Below are 20,114 nucleotides of genomic sequence, written 5' to 3'. Positions count from 1 at the left end.
CTTGCTGTTCACTGCATTTCACCTTGATCCTCTTGAAGGTTTGAAAGCTCCAGTTGTTTATCTGGAGCTCAGGGAAAGGGATTTTCTTTCTCTCTGAAGTTGATTCTAATGTACTTCAAAGAGTTGCCATCTATTAACATTACCCACTTGTCTTCCTATGATCCAAAACCTATACCCTTAGAAATGAAGAGCTTTCCCAAATCTGTTCTAGCAGCATGCTTTAGGCAAGAAAGAAGACACTGACAATGTTACCAATATTCAGAAATGTGACAAAATCCAGTCCAAGAGCACAGAGTAGTACCAACCACAGTGCCCACTGTGTGTTCCTTTTCAGCCACCAGATGGGAAATGTCGATGTGTCTCACCAAGGGCACACACAGAGATACACATTTTGGAAACAAATCTACTATGAATTGGCTAAAACTAGTATCTCAAAAGGCACCCTACCAAGAGGTACTGAAGTGAAGGGTGAAGCATGCCCACACAGAATCAAGGCCTTATCCAGCTTCCAAAACAGAAGAATAAACAGTACAGTACAGCCAAGATTCAAAGGACTGCCTACCATGTGTGCCTGCCAGGCAATAATAAAAGCTGAAACGCATCAATAGCTTCAGGCTGGCTGAGAACGAAACTGACGAGTTCTGATCAAGTTTGGTGGTCTCCACACAGCTCTTGCATTACTAAAGCTACCATCTGTACTGACAGCAATTTCCCAGAGAAGTGAACCAGTGGTGAACCTCACTGGGACAGCCCTGGCAGCGGCACATCACAGCATCCTGAACTGCACCTGCCCAGCTAATAAATGGTTTCTGGGAACAAAAAAGGCTAAAAACATGATTGGAAAGCACACGAAAATCATCAAGACCTCAAAAAATTCTGAGAGCAGCAGGGAAAGCCAAAGCATCTCGGTTTAAATTGACAACCATGGCTGAAATGTCTCTGAGCCATTCTCAATAGAAATGATTTTGAGGTAGGAATGAGTACGGACAGAGTACACAGGGCTGACCTGACAACACAGTGTGTGTGCCATCAGTAAAAGAACATACTGTGCCACTGAATTACTGAATTACCAGGCATTGCCCACTGCAGACACACCACCCCAAAACAGGAGAGGTGGACTTCATGTGTGCAATTTTATCAAAACATATTTCTCTAACAAGCAAAATTATACTAACCTAATAGTTTCCTATTTTCAAGTGTGCCCCAAAATTAATCAAAGACTTTAATAAAAAGCTCCTCAAAAGAATCAGCATTAATCACCACAGAGGTGAAGACTGAAATTTTAACCTACTTAAAGTTAAGTTTTTTTTACTTAGTCAGTGCTATAAAAACTTTTAATAAAATAGGAACTCTCCACTACTTTAGAAACAAAAAGAATAAATGCAAAATCCTTTGGATCACAAGAATTTCACATTTCATAAGAGAAAAAGAGCAAATGACAGCAAGATTCCTAACAATTTGTTTGGCAAATACCATCTAAACCAGCACACAAAGTCACCTCAATCTGTTATCCAAGAACTTGCAACAGCAGTAAATGTTAATGACACATGGCAAGGTAAAAGCCATCAGCCAGGGAAGGAACAGCTTTTAGGAGAGCATTAGAGGCTTATAAATTTTAAATTCTAAAATTTTGTATCTGCAGAAAAGGTTTTCAGTGTTTCACATGCAAACATTTTCATGCAAATAAATACATTTTCCTCTAAACTAAAAGAGTTTAAAAGGGCACAATTAGCAGTTTTCACTGAGTATAAATCAGACAGCTGCCTGTAATTGGAACCAGGAGCAAGAGACATATAAGAGATGCTTTCTTCCTTGCAGATGCTTTCCCAAGATCTAAGGGAAAGTTCTACATCAAGAAATAAATATAATACTATCTAAATCTACACAGTCTATGGCTTTAATAGGTACATTTACATGTGAATAGTTAGTTTTGGTTTGTTTTTTTTTTTTTTCTTTTTGTTCCCAATTTCCTTTTGGATTTCATCTAGTTCATATAAGATTAAAACAGCTACAAAGATGCAGCAAGCCAAATTAAGCTCACTGTGATACCTCTGCAAATAAAGCTATCTTTTAACAAGGAGCAGAGGGGTCAATACCAATGAATCAGTACTAACTGCTATCACTAGCAGTGCAAGAAAGGAAACCACTACCCCTTCATTCCAATGGGGATCAGAAGAAGCTACGAATTTAAAACTAAGTCTGAAGAAACGAAATATGAAGAAACTAAATCTGTTTCACATGATAGAGGCATGTTTAAATGCCTACTTCTGTCTACATTTCATAATGCTACTGAAATACAAGTGATGTCCAACATATGCTTGGGACACAGGACACTACTTAAGGCAAAGCACTAAACAATGCCTTAAAACTCCATCAGCAAAAATAATACAAAAACAATGGGTTGGAGATTTTTTTGGGTGGGGAGCAGTGAGGGCATAGAGATAACACCAACTAACCAATTTTTTTTCCACTAAGTCAGCATTTCAACAACTCAAGTATCTATAAATGAACCAGCCTCTTAAGAAAAAAAGTATTTACGTTTGTATCATTCTGTAAATAAGAGGACATTTTTTAGAACAGATGACACCATCTTCTTCAGCCTTTCTGCAACAACTAACTGCTCCCATGATTTCTTAACTACTTTCCTGTTTTACACAGTGATCCCAGTTGTAAAACAACAGGGAAAAACTTCCCCTTCCTTCAGGTCAATGGAAAACCAGAATCAAACACTTTTCAACAAGCTGATCAGAACACTGCAGATAAATAGAAAGAAGAACCATAAACTACATATTTTTATGCACACCACTCCCAAGACACCAAAATGACAGAAGAACCAGCTGAGGTACTAATGCAGATGTGACCTAAGAGGCCTCAGGCACAGATAACCAACCAACCTGTGCAACTTAAAAAGCAACACAAACTCCCAGCTGCTGGCTTCTCTTCCCCAGTGTAATAAGATGTAACACATATTCAGTTAACAGTATGATGCCACATTTTTGCTGCAAGGCATAAGAGATATGAATTTAACAATGTGTTAAATTGGAGCATTGCACCTGTGTCTTACTACCAGCCTGCTTGATTTCCCCAAGGCTGGAGGATGTGTCTGCCACCTGGAGATGGGCAGCACAGCCTGACTTATCCTTTCTAAGCTCTTTCTAGAACTACCTGGGCACAAGGTCCCCAGCCTGACCGCAGATGCTAGGCACTGTGATAGGGTGGGCAGGAGAAGCATGCTTTGAATCACAGAATCATTTGGTTGGAAAAGACCTCTAAGATGTAGTCCAGCCATCAAGCTGGCACTGTCAGGTACACCTAAATCAAACCAAGTGGTAGACTTGGCAGTCCCTAAGTGCCATATCTACACATATTTTAAATACCTCCAGGTATGGTGATTCAACTAGAATGCTAAGCATAGATTCACAGAAAAAAGTTAGCCCCTGAATGAAAATATTTCACATAGTTTACAAACATCTCTCACATTATCTCTTCTCACTTGTCTGTGCTGATATAAGAACAGCAGGCATATATTGTAAGTCAGGCAACTGCTTCAAGTGACTGCACCACAGGAAGAAGCATCGACACCAGCGACAAAAGGGAATGTTAGGGAAGCTTGTGGCTCCTACAAAATGCTTTGAAAAAACCCCTCTCTGTTGCAGCATGGACTCTAAACAAATATGCCTACATTCTCTCAAGGTATTTTACTTTCAAATGCAAATAATATGATGTGTAATGAAAGGGAATAAAGCCTTGTTCCCAGAATATAAAATAAAACTAACTGAATTTACCAAAGGACAAAAGAAGGTTGAAGCTCTCACTAATGGCTTTGTGTCTGATTTTTAATACTAAAAGCTTCCCGTGCTTAGTTTATGAATTTGGAAGGGAGAAATCTTCAAACAAAATTATGTAACACCTTTATATGTAACATACAAAAGTATGTAACACATTTTCTCACAGGCATATTGACTTCTACCTTTCCTGTGAAGATAATACGCACATTTCGGTTTGCTGCATTTTAAGATTTTATCACCTTTTGGAGCAGCAAGGAAGGAGACGTTGCTGAAAACATCTCATATTACCTAGATTAACCTTGTGCTCACTACTTCCCCACACAAATAAACGCCAAAATAGCAAGCCAAGTCTTTCCTCTCTGACCTCCAAGTAAGTACTACTGCTTGAAAAAGTGTATCTTGTTACTGCTTGAAAAAAAAAATCTACTGTATTCCCACCCCCTCAAACCATTCCTCTGTAAAACAGTTCATCTTAAAAATACAGTGCTGTCACCTTCCTTTTTCAGGTTTTTGCCATTGCTGTCACTATGGAAACAATCAGATCATCAGATATGTCAGTAAGCACGATTTATAAAATACAAAAGCACCAAATGTAGATATTCTACATAAAACCCAATCAAGACAAAATTAGCACGTTAGCAGGGAAATATTGGCTTTAAAGAACTTTCAGTTTCATATGATTTCCTAGAGCAATGCTGCAATGAGCTACGGCCAAGGAGAGAGCTGCCAGTGCAGAATCATGCATGAAGTCACACAGCCAAAGGCTGCAACAAACCGCCAGGACAAAGGGCTGCGATCAACCCTTTTCCATCCATTTAAAACACAAAAATCCTACAGTAAAGGGAAGTCAGTATATCCCCAAAACATTACACCAACATAAGAAATATGACAAGACATACAAATATTTGTTTCTCTGAGACTTAGAAATAAATTAAGGAAGACCCTTTTAGTTTGTTTTGCCTGTATCTCAATAGCGCATTCAGTCATATTCCCCTCTGTTCATCACCTTTGTTCACATTGCATCAGAAGCAAAGGTGAAGCCAATTACTCACAGCTTCCCAACCAAACAAAGATTTAAAGCAGTTGTTAGAGAAACATCAGTTATAGAGCTTGGTTGGGCAGCTATTCTGTTGAGTTGTAGTTTCAGCAGTGCAAAAGCAGAGTGCTTATTATCCCTGTAAGATGGGGTTCATCCAAATCTGTACGTGCAGAAGACGCAGTTTTCCCCTGCTCCCAAAGCTCAGGACATACTTCACTTTGACATGTTGACTCAATTATAGCACTCGGGAGCCTCAAGAGAACAAACAGCTTTTTGAGACACCTCCCTCTCTAGCACACACACATTCTCCCTGTGCTTATTTAGAAGCTCACTGCCTTTCATCATCACACTATTCTCTCATATGTTACACTGATTCACCTACTCACATTGCTGCTTTTCCTCACCTCTACTATCTTGGAAAGTAAGCAATTACCATACTTCAAATTCAGCTACTGAAGTTACAACACAGATAACAAAAGCAAGAGGGACCTCTTTTTATGACAAGATAAAATATTTCAGCTCAAGAAAACAGGTCAAACCCAAGAGTCATAAAGCACTAGGAGAAGAGAGAACAGACACGAAGTTGTAAAATGCTTTTAAAACATTGTGGAGCCAAAAGAATAATGTGTACTTTTCTTAATAATGGCATGGCAAACAGTAAGCTCCAGGCGCCATTTCAGGTTGGCAAGACAATCTGCCAATCTGCCAGTGCTTCCCAGCTGACCCTGAGACTGCCTGCTGCCTTTAGGACTTGGCTGAAGGACTTCTGCCTTTGATGCTACATGCACATACAGCAAAGTCCCTTACATTCAGAGCCCCTCAAGTGGCTCAACAGAAGAAACAGCCTACAGTACTCTTGTCTTGAAAGCCCTGGTTTTGACTGGCTATCTTGATGACAGATGGATACTTATCAGATTATTCACTTTTTGACACAGGACGAGAAGATCAGGTACTCTGAGATGGAGACAGTTCCTTCCTCACTTGAAACATATGCTTTTGATTCCTAATTTCCAAAACGTAAGATTACATGCTTTGTCCAAGATTTCCTCTATTAGACTGCAGAAGTCAGATGGAATGAATTCAGACAGCAGCTGCAAAGAGAGAATGACTGAGGGATTTGGAATTCTGAACTATCAAGAGGGCAAGGAAGAACAAAAGTTATAAATTACATAACTGAGTGAAAAGGTAGAGTAGAGGGCAAAGTAAGATAAATTTAGTAAGTCTTTTGTGGGAAATCCCCTTCCACAAAAAGCTTCTAGAAACAGTGAATTTTGATGCAGTTTCCCTGCAATGAATTATATTAGTTCACAAAAATCAGGAAACTGTAAGATAGTACAGAGGACAATTCAGAGCTGGAGTTTATGTTGCTCAAATATTGGACAATTGTGCAAGTTTATATCTGTTTTCTATCTGGCTCTTTTTTTCCTCTTTTCCCTCAATCGTGCATGCCTGAGGGGTTCCAAATACCCTGTGCTGAAGTAGTCAACACTTTAAAAAAGTTAGAATCATATTTATCTGGTACAGTGGTACTCCTCATTTGTGTATGTAGCTCTCTGCCCTTGCCTCTCTTGTATCCTTTCCTAGGCTTTAAAGTGACTAGAAAACACGGCATGTTGAAGTCTGGGTAACAAACAGTATCTACACAATATTTTCAGTATTATCACCTACTGTACATTCCTAAGCACAATTTCTAGTACATTTTTAAGACCATAGGTTACTCCAATCAGTCTGATATTAATTATAACATGTCCTCTAGCAAAGATTGCTCTTAGGACTCTGAACAACCACCAAAGTCAGTGCCAACACCAACATGAAAAAATCCAAGCAATAAACATAAAGAACTTTTGCATGTACTGTATGACTTCTGCATAATTTAATATGTCACTGAAATCAATAGGGGAGATCATTACAAAATTCCTTGTCATATACAGGAGCTTTCATTCTTCAGGTATTTAGAAAGAAAGCTAAAGACACAGCAAACTCAGGTAAACTTTTTTTTTAAATAATAAGCCTACACCATGATTTAAGGTACTTGTTGGTACTTGAGTTTACTACATACTGACTTCCTAGCTGTAAAACACTGATTTTACCTTTTCTCAATGCATTCATGCAAACAAGTCTTCAGTCAACACATGAAACTCTTGCCCTCCACATGCCCTGAGAGTAACTCTGGGGCAGGAAAACTACTTCAATATTTCCCTGTGATGGTAGATGTAACAAAAAAAAAACCAAAACAAACAAAAAAACCCAAACCTGTTTTTACCAGACAGTAAAACAAGTACTTTGTAGTAATAGAGAGAAGTACCTTGAAAGGGTCCTTAACCTCACTATGAATACCATGCCCTATAAACTCGATTTGGCAAATCTGTGCTACATAAAAACAGAGGAGTTTCACTATCTGTAATTCCATTGAAAAAGACAGGATTACTGTTTATAAAAGGGTAGACAACAGAAGCAAATACAGAGCTGGAGAGGAGAAAGCAATCCTGCTTAATGGAAAAATACACCTGAAGTCTGAAATATAAACACATTTAATCTTCTTGGGCTGTTCTTGCTTAGCATAAACAGAAAATAAAACTGTATCTATTACTTCTTCCCTTCTTTGCTTACTGACTAGTGAACTGAATATCATCTTCTTACTCTGGGTTCTTGGAGCTTTCTTCTAATAGATTAATGACAATAGAAAAGCCACAACATTGAACAGCAAACATATGCTATTTTCTTGGACTCATATGCATTTTCTAACAGCACCCTGAACTAGAAAATACTCTTCATACACATGCCCGAGGTTCCCATGCATTATAATCGAGCTACAAGTGTTCAGACTGAACTTGCTTCCAATATTCTGATACTCTGTAACAGAGCAACAAGAAGGCAAAAAAGTTTCAGAAGACCTATTTATTTTGGAAACTGATAGTGATTCTCAGTCACTTAACAGCTGTCTTCCAAGAAAATAAACACAATTCAAAGGTTCCTACTGATTTTGGAAGAATCAGTGCCGTTCACTAGCCAGCACTTAATACTGCCTACATTCAAATACAACTCTGTAGCAGTAGAGCAGGCTCTCTAGAGGAATCACACACTATCAGAACAATTGTCAAAATCAACATGTAAAACCACGTCCCCATTGTATGTGGCACGCTCCAGTTATTTCAAATATCCTTCCATATTACCATAAGATAACCTGCTTGGTAAAAATGTCAAGTGGCAAAAAAGACAGGATAAAATCTAACTTTTCACCCAGTAAATAAATTAATTCTATGAATGAATTGCATTGATGACATTTGTGCCCTTTTTCTTTGGCATAAATAAAGTAGTTAGCCTGCTGAGAAAACAGAATCTCTAAATCCAAATGAAGTTTGCCACCCATTCAGAGAAAGAATAAGATGACAATCATGTGGCATACATTTATTACATATTTAATGCAGTTCTGGAAATCAGAGATTGTTGGCAATAAGTACAGTGGAAGAAGCTTGACAAAACAAAAGGAAACACCTGAGGAGGAGTTATTCCCAAGGAAGAGCTGAGGAAGTAAGGACAGCATTTCTCACAGATTTTTCAGACCCAACACATCTTCAAAGCTACTACTTTGAATATGGACTCTCCCTCCTGCTCTTGCTAGTTCATGGGAAATTTCATCTCTGCCAAACAAATCAAGGGAAACTGAACTGCAGATTCCATTAACTTGAACTCTGAGACAGCAACTCGGCTACTGTGAGTCACTGACAGCTGGGAACAATCCTGCCAGCTTGGGAGAAACACCAAATTCAGTGCAATATCCATCCTCATACACGCAAATCCACAACGGCCAGCACATCTGAAAGGAATCACAAGGATGCTTACTGGAGAGGGAGATCTCTGGTGGATAAAGATTCCTCAGCAGGAAGGGTCTGCTTCAGGCAGTTGCTGATAATACAGCCCTACATGCCCAGAGCTCTCAGCAGAACACAACTCCATGTTCAAATCTGGTGTTTTCAATATAGAGGTCCAAAACTTTGTCCTGCGCCTGAACTTCTGGTGAGTGAGAATCTCAAAAAGGATCTTAGACAGTTTTCCAGCAGTAAACCTACGTACATGCAACCACTTCCAAATGATCCGTTCCCTTGGTATGGAAAAGGAAGTGAAAATGCAGTATGCTAATTAAGGACTCCAAAGATGCCTCTACAGATTCTACACGTATCAAAAAAGATATTCAGGCCTTCCTGCATCACAAATCAAAGTACAAAGAAACAGATACCACCAAACAGGAGGGATGAGCAATCAGCTTCTTTCAATACCTAAAACTACATCACTAAATCCAGTGATGTTTGTATCTCTGGTCTCATCAGGCTGTCTCATTAAAAAACCTGGCTTGTGCATTATATATTGCTTTTGTAGCTGCACCAAGTCACTGCACGTCCACAGTTCAGCCAGTTACACGGCTATGGCAGAGGGCAAAGAGTAACTCATTTAGAAGGGTGAGAGAAATGACAGGAGGAAAGAAGCAACTTGATGTAGATTCCTTAGGCTACATATTTCATAAAAGCATCACACTGGGAAATAAAATTAAGAGAGTTGCTTGGGATGGGGGAAGGTTTGGCTCTTTTAAAGAAATTCATGTTTTCTAGAGGACAAGCACAAAAACACATGGCTCGTCAGTAACTGCCCTTACAGTTTTCTTCAACATATAAGATTTACTCACTTTCAGAGCCTTGTCTACAAAAGCAAGCTTTAGAAGAAAAAAACCCAAGTGCTATTTCCAACTCAGCTCAGTTGTATCACGAAGTCTCACATGACTTAGCCACTAACAGTAGAAAGACCAAAAATGCTTAGTCTCAAGAGTACTAATGTAATTGCTAAATTCAACCTTATTAGAAACAATTATTCTCTACAAGCCCCCAGGTACAGAGAATTATTCTTTATGATTATTTAATAAAATTACAATTTCATAACTGTAAGTTCTTCCAGGACAGATCCTTACATCTACCTGCTACCTCTTAAATTAAACTTATTTCTTGCTTGCTTGCTAATCTTTCTTGATATTGTATTCATCGTGATTGCATCTCACCACTTCCAGATCGAGGAAACATTGCAAACCAAATGGAATTTTAAATTCAATGCATACTGTCATGTCAAATGTCAGCTAGGGACATATTTCTGCCACACAGAACTACCTCTGGAGTTGTATGCAGTGAACTACTGATTTTAGTGTCCTTCAGTTAGGAGACTGTAGGAGTCCTTGGTCAGATAGGTTCTTCTCATTGAAATCACAGAGCAAGATAATGACAGAACAAGATCTTGCTTTACCAGACAAATTTATCTATAAACAAAACGAGGAGGAGAATCTTGCCTCGCCTTTCATGGTTTCAAAGATACACCTTGAAATTGGGTTGATGATTAATGCAGTCTCATGGAAAACAGACGAATACAGACATTACAATATCACATATTTACTTTCATCTACCCTTCTTCAGAATACTAATAACTTCCTATAAACAAAGTTTTCTTTATTTCCTATAAACTAAGTTTGACACTCCCCTTAGTCACTGTACTTTTGCCACATGCCTAGCACACTTGGTATTTCACTGACTGAAGGGAAAGATTTTGAAAAACTCTTGATAAGTACTCACAGCAGAGTAATGCCATTAAATTTATTCCCCATCTTATAAGCAGTCCTGTCGATTTGATCAAAGTCTGTTCAGTTAATGCTCAGGTACTTCAGCTACCTTCAGAAGACAGTTGATGTGGTAAACATAGAATCTTAAGAGAAATTCACACAACTATGTAGGGAACACGTAGTCATGCATGCCCCTCAGCCACCCCTTCCTGTGTAGATTACAGGCTGCGTATTGCATTTGTATCATTTATTTTCAGGGTCTCAGATTCCTCTAGCTCTAAATTCAGATCTGTTCAAGAGACGAAACATGCCTACCTGTCAGCTTCTCTGGTCTCCAGTGCTGCAGAATGCCACACAATTTACACTAAACCGGAGTCTCACAGTGTTTTGATGGCTGATGCTTGCAATTTTATGAGCTGGTAGATTAGACTTTTTCCATTGCAAACCTAGATACAGTTTAAGGTGACAGGTTTTGCAAGTCTGGGTTTATCAGTTCCTCTGAACATAAACCCGCATCAAAGAGGATGGAAGTTAAGCACTCACCTTTTCAGCAGTGCCTTTGTTCAGAAGCCAACACACAGAGCAAAGTCAACAATGCCTGGCTTACAAGCACACCCTCCAGCTGGGAAAAAAAACCCCAGAATGAGTCAAGATTAGAGATACACAGGAAAGAAAGATCAAAGAGTACTTTATTTTATACACATATGAAGAGCGCTGCACACAGGCTGTGCAGCCAAGCAGTTTGTTCTAAACAGAAAATATTCAACACAGTGCACACACTATTGTGGCTCCCTAAAAACATGTCAAGTGAAAGCAAATGCAGTATTCCTCAATCATGGAAACCAACCCCCAGTATACAGAAGGAAAAGCAGGAAGAGAAAAAATATGCTAAGAACCCCTTGGTTTGTTTTAAGAGTTAACAGTCCACCAGGCAAGAGAGTTCCAACTTCCTTGACTATAACTGCCAGAGAACTTGGCCTTAAATTTCACATAACAACATGTCTTTGTAATGAGAAAGTTAAAACATGCCCCAATAGGAAGTCCTCAATACCAGAGTTCAGACAGCAACTGAAACTCTTGTGCAGACGGCATAATACCAGAATCACAGAATATTCTGAGCTGGAAGAGATCCACAAGGATGGTTGAGTCCAGCTCTTAAGTGAATGGTCTGTACAGGGATCAAACTCACAGCCTTGGTGCTATTAGCACCATGCTCTGACCAACTGAGCTGATCCTGAGGATATGGAGAGACCATGCATAGAAATTAAATGGAGCAATATAAATTGCTGTCTCATAGTTGTGTTTGAAAAAAAAAAGATTCAGGGTTTTTTGCTTTGCAAAGGGACATCCCCAGACTGGTACATTTTCCAAATTCTTTAAATAATCTCCTCAAATTAATTCCAGGGGCTGCCTTCCAGCCTACAGGAATCACCCAGCAAATGCCAAGCACAGGCAAGTCCTTTCTCCCCCAAGCTGGGGTCTGGGGCAGCAGCTCCATGTGATGACCTCTCATTGTCCACTTCCACCACACCAGAGCCCAGCAGGCACTGGCACCTACCCAGAGAAGTTACTGAGGGGAGCAGTGAACCTGAACACATTTTACTATTTACCCTATGGCACCAGCCAAACACAGCAGCTCAGGGCTGCTCCCTATCTGTTCAGATGCAGCCAAGCTGACTTTCTGAATGGAATTTTAAGATGCACTTTATTTCATTAATGAAAAATTCTCTGCTGCCTTCCCCTACATTAAAAAGGTATCAATCCTGTTCATACCATCCTATCACGTGCAGGTGGCCACACATAACACAAACAGTAATTCACAGTACAGGAGCTCCCTTAACCTTCCCCACTAGATGCAAACAGGAACAAACCAGTGCAACTAGACCTCTATATCTGGTACTGGTTTGCTCCCATGTATCTGCAGCTACAGCTCTTAAGCAGAATGCAGCAGGACACCATTCTTGAAAAATCATTCCTGAAACTTACTCACCTTTCTTCTCTTATACCTTTTCATACTGTTGGCCCAACTGTTCCTTTTTAAAATACTTTTTTCCTGAAGAAAGGCAGTATCTAAGACTGGTATGCAGTAATGTAGATTTGAATCAGCAGGAAGCAGTATGGAGGCAATATTAAAGAGTTAAGAGAGTCTGCCAACTTGTCTTAATACCTCAAAAGCAAACATAAATTAAATGGGTAAAAGATTTCCAAATTATTTAATCTATTTTCATTAGAAAATTGAGTCTTTGATGTTAGAGTATTTCCTGACTATTTCTATCAGTCTTCTGTATTATATATTTGTTTTTATATATTTGTTCTTCCAGTCTTTCCTTTGGGCAGACTATTCCATACTTCAATGTATTTTACAACCTCATTCCCTTATTTCTAGTTATGCCCCTTCTCACTTTCCAAATTAATTAGTTTCTATCTTTCAAGTATGCGCCTTTCAAATATTTGTAGACTCTTATCACATCTCTCAGCTACACTTCTGGTTATCATATAGCCAAAAGGCATGTGTGCCTGTAGGTCCCCTGGTCTGTACTCCTTTGCCATTTGTCCCTCCAATCTCTTCAGTTCATTTAAATCTATCTAAAAACAAGAAGTTTGAGCCTGGTACAACTTGCAAGTTAACTCTCACAGTTGTTCAAGAAGGACCTTCTCTTTAATTTCTGTAACTCAAAACTGTATTAATTTACCACCTGCTACCATGACACATCTGTAAACTGATTTATCTGCTGTGCAGCTATTCACTCCAAATGTTTCTGGTGCTTGAAAAACTAGTGCTTTTCCAGTTTCACTCTTTCCCTGGAGCACACACACAAACACATTTCTTGTTAAACCATTTTGACTGAATTCTCCCCAGGGCCTCCCCACAAGTGGGAAGTACTTTTTTTTTTATATTCTCCAATTAGTTCTACTATCTCTAGTTCCTCTGTTAGTGTCTTCATTGTTAATTCACTTCTAACATTTGGCATCTTAGAAGTTTAGAAAGACCCCAGCCTCTAATAAAGGTGTAAAACCATACATTTTTCAGTAAGATACAACAATACAAGGACTCCACATGGCTAAATAGAGTATTCTTCAGCACTACCACGTTTACATTTCTGTGACTTCCTGTTGAGAATTTCCTACTCTCAGCCTGAATTATCTAATGCAAGAGACCAAAACACACAATCTGATGTCTCTTAAGCCAGTTACAATACACAGTTAAGCCAGGGGTGCTGTTAGCAGGCAGCAGCTGTCTCCCTTCCATTCCCCACACATTCACCAGCAGCACGTTGCCTTTGTCGTGCCACCACTGCCCTGTGGTGAGCCAGGTTACTTTTCTATTTTAGATCTAGTGCATTGTGCATCTGCACAAATACTTGTAATGGTACTCTGCACAGATTATGCAGGGACAGGAGAGTGGGACTGTGTGAGAACTTACACCACAGAAAATGTCCATTGAGTCCTGTGCTGAATTCCCACTTGTAAGCATCACCTTAGTGTCAGAAAGTAAGCCTGGCATCCTGTAACTGGCAAGTCTGCAAAAACCCAAAGACTTCTCAGAAACAAACAGAAGGAGAATCCTTAAGACCATGTGAACGAACACTGAAGATTTCTGCATAGTTGAGGGGACAAGATGAATTGAACACAAGGTAGAATTGTTAAGGAGCTGAATTCTTTCAAGGATTAGAAAAAAAAATTGATGGAGTAAAGGAATACAAAAACACATTGTTTATTGGAACTTTCTCAAAAGATTTGGTAGAGTTCTTCACAAAGGGCTACTCAAGTCACTGTGCAGGCAAGAAGAACAAAGTACTGTCACAAGCAGGAAACTGGCAAAAAGAAATTAAACAAGAATCACTGATCAGTTTTGAGCATGGAAGAAGGGCATATGTGGAGTTCTCAAACATCAGCATCTGTTTCTTTCAGGTTGTTATTAAATAATTGCAAAAGAAAGCGAAAACAAAATTTCATCTGGACACAACTTCGAGTGGGGTGGGTTGAATACACAGAATAATGTGTATTATTTAAGGAAATTCTAACAGAGAGAACTCTTGGGCAGTTTGAAACCATAGCAACAAAGAAAATGAGAAAGATGAGAAAGAAATAAACCCCAGAAAGAGAGGTCTTTAATTATGAGCTATAAACTTCCTGTCGTTACTCTGTAAGAATTTATGTTGTCTGTCAGTAAAAACAGTCATGTGATCAGCACTGTAAAAAAAGTAAACAAGATGTTTAGAAAAAAACCCCATTCTATATATTAGCATTCACTAGCATACACTTTCTAAACCTATACCTTCACCTTTAATGTATTTAAGTCTCCAGCTTGATTGAAGCAATATTTAGCAGAAAGAAAAAACCTCATCAAAATTTAGTGAAAATTATCAGCACAAAGAATACGCCTAAAATTAAAGGGAAACTATACAGAAACCATTTCAGTACCCTTGAAAATCACAGGCAACAGGCTTGGGATCAGTGACACCTAAAGCATTTCCACATTTGCCTGTTATCTCTGCTAGTACCTTCCAGGACAGAATACGCCTGGTTTCTAGGCAATCCAGTCTACTGCTTAACTGCTGGCACTGTCGGAAAGCTTTTCCTGAATTCTAATTATACAATTTACACCCTTTACTTCTGGGCAGAGAGAATTTTTTTTTCTCTTTGCAGCACACTTTAAAATTTTTACGTTATTGTAACTCCTCTAGCCTGAACAATTCTGATTGTTCCATTCTCTCCTGGTAGGTCATGTTTCCTTTGCTATTACATTCTCCTGAGCTACTTTCAGTTGGCCCTCATCTTTCCTCAAATATGCTGTGCAAAAATATCTGCAGCAGTCCATTGTTCCAGAACACAGTAAAGAGAAAGATCATGTAGGACTGCTGTAGTTTGAGTTCAGACCGGAGCAATCCAGGTCAGTTTCTTCCATTGATCAATTTTCCATAACACAAAAAATAAAGATTCTATCACTTCCTCCAAAACAGTAGATTGGGTACTAAGAGCAGGACACCGTATTACACACAGCACTTCTATGACTGGATACAGCATTCTCTTCTTTTTTATTTCTCATCAGTGCATTCTATGCCTCAAAGTAAGCCAGAAAGGAGACTGGCTGTTAAAATAAAACAATAATGACATCAAAGAAACAAACTAATGAAATGACAGACAGCAATCTTTCTTTAATGTATTTGTGTATGGATATATGACACCTGAAAGCCATCACACAACAATTATGACAACACTTTAAAATGTCACTTACTGTAAAAAACAGGAAACAGTGTTTTGTGACCAAATTGTTGAGAAAACTTTCTATAATTTGTTTCAACTATATTCTCACTTCTATTTACATTACAGCACAGACAAAAAGGCTTCAGCCAAGGCTAGGCTCGTTGCATATTAAGAATCTACCCAAACACACAGCTGCCCTTTTTACAAGGGCATGTAGTAATAGGACTTAGAGGAATGGCTTTAAACTAACTGAAAGAGGGCAGGTTTTATTTGGGAAGATACTATGAGGGTGGTGGGGCACTGTAGTAAACCCCATAAGTTTGGGAAAAGCACCATGGAGAATATGAACAATAGGAATGCTGAAACAGCAAAAGAAAATTCCTGTTGCCCTGTCCTCCACCCTTAACCTATCTCTGTAACCCTATAAGGCAATGTCATGTTAACTCCTTACCATTGGTCAAGCTTGGATCCTTTCCAACCCTATAAAAGAAGCATACTGACCCCATTAGTGGGGAAGAAGAAGAGCAGAGACCCTTCACGGACCTCCCCAAATTAAAGCCATCTCCATGGAACAGCCTGTGCCTTCTCCTTCTCCTCTCTCTCCGTCTGCTGCAGCCTCCAGCCCGGGGCACCACTACCAAGCAAGCAGAGCTGAAATCCTGAGAGCTTGCAATCACTCTAGAGCTGATAATCACCATGCTTGCTAGATGGCAGCCCCGCGGCGTTGGCATGAGCGAGCCAGCTTCGGGCACCCGGTCCCTCCTCAGGGACTGAGCTCCTGAGCCCTACTGCTCTGCTTTATGATAAGGCTGATCAGAGGCTTTATTAGGGCACAGCAATAAATCATCCAGAGAAGCTGCAGATGCCCCATCCTGGAAGTGTTCAAGCCAGGTTGGATGGGCTCTGAGCACCCTGGGCTAGTGGAAAGGTGTCACTGGTCATGGCAGAAGTGCTAGTAACTAGAGAAGGTCTTTTCCAACCAAAACCACTAGGATTTTAACACTATCTGTACATGTAATCAGATTTCTGTATGCCTAACAAAAGACAGATGCTGTACCACATCCTTTCCAAAAGAAATGGATACAGCACACAAGCAGAAGTATTATCCAAATTTTACACAAACAGAACTGAAACAGCAATGAGTGAACTACCAAAGTTCAAATGAAAAGCAGAGCAAGAGGCCTAGATTTAATTTTCTAATCACAGTTACAAGCTCATTAACCACAAAACAATGCTCCTCTCCCCTCCCTTATCACCAAATAACACACACACGTAACGCCTGCGCCTAACGCTCATTCACAGAAATACTGGTGGTTGAACAACATGCAACACTTCTCCAAAAGAAAGCAGGAAATATTTTCTTTCTTTACCATCCTGCATTTAGGAAGCCAATATCACTATTTTCATTCTTCCTCCTTCTCCTAAGTTCGTGCCAGTTCATACCAAAGGCCTACACAACAGGGTTTAAGCAAACAACTCATTCCACAACTGAAGGAAACGAGGAATTCTGTCACTGCAGTCCACCTCCAGCAGCTGGTTGTTAAATCAGGAGAACTAAAAAACTGCTTTAGTTTCTTCACTCTTAAAACTACAGTATGATGGAGTGCTACACTACAACAGCTGAAAAGAGAAAAATCACACCTTAAGTTAGAGTTTAGACTTTAGTTAGAGTGCAGACTTTAAGAAATAAAGGAGTCACTGAAAAAAAAAGCAAGCTAGCCACAGACATTTTCATCTACACTTTAAAAAAAGCATGCAAAACCAGCTAAGAGTGTATCAGAAGTATGTGTTTTTATTAAGAAAATCAGAAATGCTGCAGGAAATGATGGAAAAGCAAAGCGCTAAACCGCGAGCTAGGTTAGAAAGGGACATCTCCCTGGAGCCTTAACAAATTCATCACAAGACCCTAGGGAGATGTTAAAAAACAAGGGGCTTTTGTAGCATTTTTAATACTCTTTCATGTGACACAGTGCATATATTTACCAAGAAGAGTAATGCAGTATGCAGAAACTAAAAATACAATTGCATACTGAAAAAAGTTCAGGAGACACAACAGCATTTGATCAGATACACAAAGGTAACAGACCACAGAAGGGTACAAATTATGTGAGAAAAAGTGATAAGGGTATATTTCAAAGAACAGGGAAGAAACCACAGAGAAAGAGCTGGCAGAAAATATCACACAGGTTACACCTGCAGCTTAGTGAAAAGCCTAATGCAGCATTGGAGCAAAGCACAATCTGCAACAAGCAAGCAAAAGAGTCAAGTACCAGTATGCATGGTGGGCACACAGAAAAAACACATAACTGGGTACTTCTATGACCTATTTTGTTCACTTCATATTAATGGTATCTTTCTAATCACTTTATGTTTGTATCCAGGCAACAGGACCAACCATGCATGTAAAAGATCATGATACTATTAATATATCTTTAAGCTGGGGCAGATGACAAATTTTTACAGAGGCAGTGAAGAATTCCAGGCCTCATTTCCCCACCAATTGGAAAAAACCTGCCCCCAAACCCAAAAACCATCCTACTCACCCCCCAGATCATACACTCTGCTGCAATACAGCAGCAAACTACTCCCATCACGTGAATTATCATGCAATAAGCACCAGTTCCACTTCTATTATGTGATATAATTACTTGCAGAGGATGGAAAAGTATCAGTAAAAGTTAGCAAGAAATAGGTAATTGAGACAATTCATGAACTCCTCAACCTGCTCTCCAGCACATCTGCAGAATCCTGAGTAAAAGGAGGAGGACCATGGCCAGATGAACTTTGTTGCTGCCATGAACCTGATCTGCTGTCCAGCCTTCTCACCTTTAAGTGAAATATTACACTTCTTGTCCTCATCCTGCATCTCTTACAGAGCTTTCAAACTTGCAACATCAGAATGATTTACAGAAGACTTCTCCCAGTAAAGACAGGTAATGTGTGTGAACAGCTAAAGGCAATGGGATTTTCCTGCTCATGGCAGGAAGAGTAGCACACCGACCTCTGCTAAATACAGTATCCATCCCCTCTCTCCAAAAGAAATGCCTGTATGCTATTAATACCACAAGATGAAACTCAGCTGTATAAATAAAATCCCTCATTTCAGCTAAGTCTTCGTCATCTCTCTGGCATCCACCACCGTCTCTTCACAACAAAATTCTCAGGAGGACCTACAGTGCAGGGTTTTTTTTTTTTCTGGACAGGAATGCAAGCCTAGTTTTATTATCTCCTCTTGGGAACTTAACATTTATGAACAATTAGGTTGGAATTAAGGAAAAAAACACATCAAAGCCCAAAGTTCTGTAGGAAGTACTCATGTATTTGCAAATCAGCATGGTTTAAAATGGAAACATACTGTCTGGAAGTCAAGGGGACCCTGCACACTCTTTCAAGAGACTGACATGCTGGATGACCTCAAGTACATCACTTATCTTTCCCACATTAAAAAATATCTCCTCAAATGACCTTGCTAGGTAGCTCACTTTGAGAATTAAAAAATAAATACACTGTAAATCCTCCTATTATTATTACTGCTGTTACTATGGGGGCTGGAACTGTCGTCAGCGAGCAGGCAGGACATAATTTAATTTTCTTTAAATATTTATTATGCGACAGCATAGCCATCTGTTTAACATTCACTATATTTAGTTTCTGTCTTAAAAAACAGAAGGAAAGAAAATACCAGCTTTTGACTTTCACTTCCACATATCCTTTCCAGCCACATATGCACTAATACATGGCCAATATCCTTTCAACTGCCGTATCCAAAAAATTGCAGGAAAGTAAAAAGAATTTCAAGCTTAGATGAAAACAATTCCAATTACAAATTTATTCTCCAAGATAAAAAAAAAAGACAATCTCTAGTTTTAGCAGTATATATTTTGACTTCAGCATTGAGAAGGCAAAACAGGACATGAAGGAAAATAGTGGGATAAGAAGACATAGATGGCAATAAAGCACTGTGCAGAACATGGTACAAGAGGAGAGACATAAAATATCACATACCTATACAAAATAGTAACTTCTCAATAGTATTAGTTTCTCTCCAGTGAATTATAATAAAAAACATCATTCTTAAGTAACAGTTGTTACACAAAGGTGCCTTTGGCATCAAAATGTATTCTGTTTGGACCCTTCTATGAAAAGGCTTCTTTTTTCCCTGTTTGCACTCTGTACTTCCAGCAGTCTGCACAAAAAAATCTTCTAACATGTCAAACCACTGGGACTTTGAAGTAATACAAGTCAAGGAGGTAGAAAAGAATCTAAACTAATCAACACACACTGAATGAATTTTTAAGTAAGGTAAACTAAAAACTAGAAAACATCAGTTAAAATGCACTCATCCCATTTTATGCTTTCCCACTGCTGTATCTATTATTCCAAGGCTGAGACCATGAACTGCTCCAAGCACACCTCAGTTCCTGGCATCAGCACACCTTAACAAGCCACTCCTGGTCCACACCACTGCAATTCCAATATACAG

At 39.2% G+C, this 20,114-nt stretch overlaps 1 protein-coding gene across 2 annotated transcripts in view; it reads right to left on the bottom strand.

Moving 5' to 3' along the window:
- The window catches only part of NDST2 (N-deacetylase and N-sulfotransferase 2), a 123,883-nt gene that overhangs the window by 88,401 nt on the left and 15,368 nt on the right, over positions 1–20,114 (bottom strand). Inside the window, exon 2 of one of the 2 annotated variants that reach the window (XM_071438896.1) lies at positions 10,967–11,045. The exons of the other annotated variant lie outside the window; for it this stretch is intronic. The gene's annotated coding sequence lies outside the window, so the exon portion shown is untranslated. The remainder of the gene's footprint in view (positions 1–10,966; positions 11,046–20,114) is intronic. 2 annotated transcript variants of the gene reach the window in all.

This window comes from Agelaius tricolor, unplaced genomic scaffold, assembly GCF_023055355.1.
Source record: "Agelaius tricolor isolate 1412-34295 unplaced genomic scaffold, bAgeTri1.0.p SCAF_13, whole genome shotgun sequence".
Lineage (NCBI taxonomy): Eukaryota > Metazoa > Chordata > Aves > Passeriformes > Icteridae > Agelaius > Agelaius tricolor.
The sequence above is the reverse complement of the archived record's forward strand: the minus strand, read 5'-3'. Positions and strand labels throughout refer to the sequence as shown.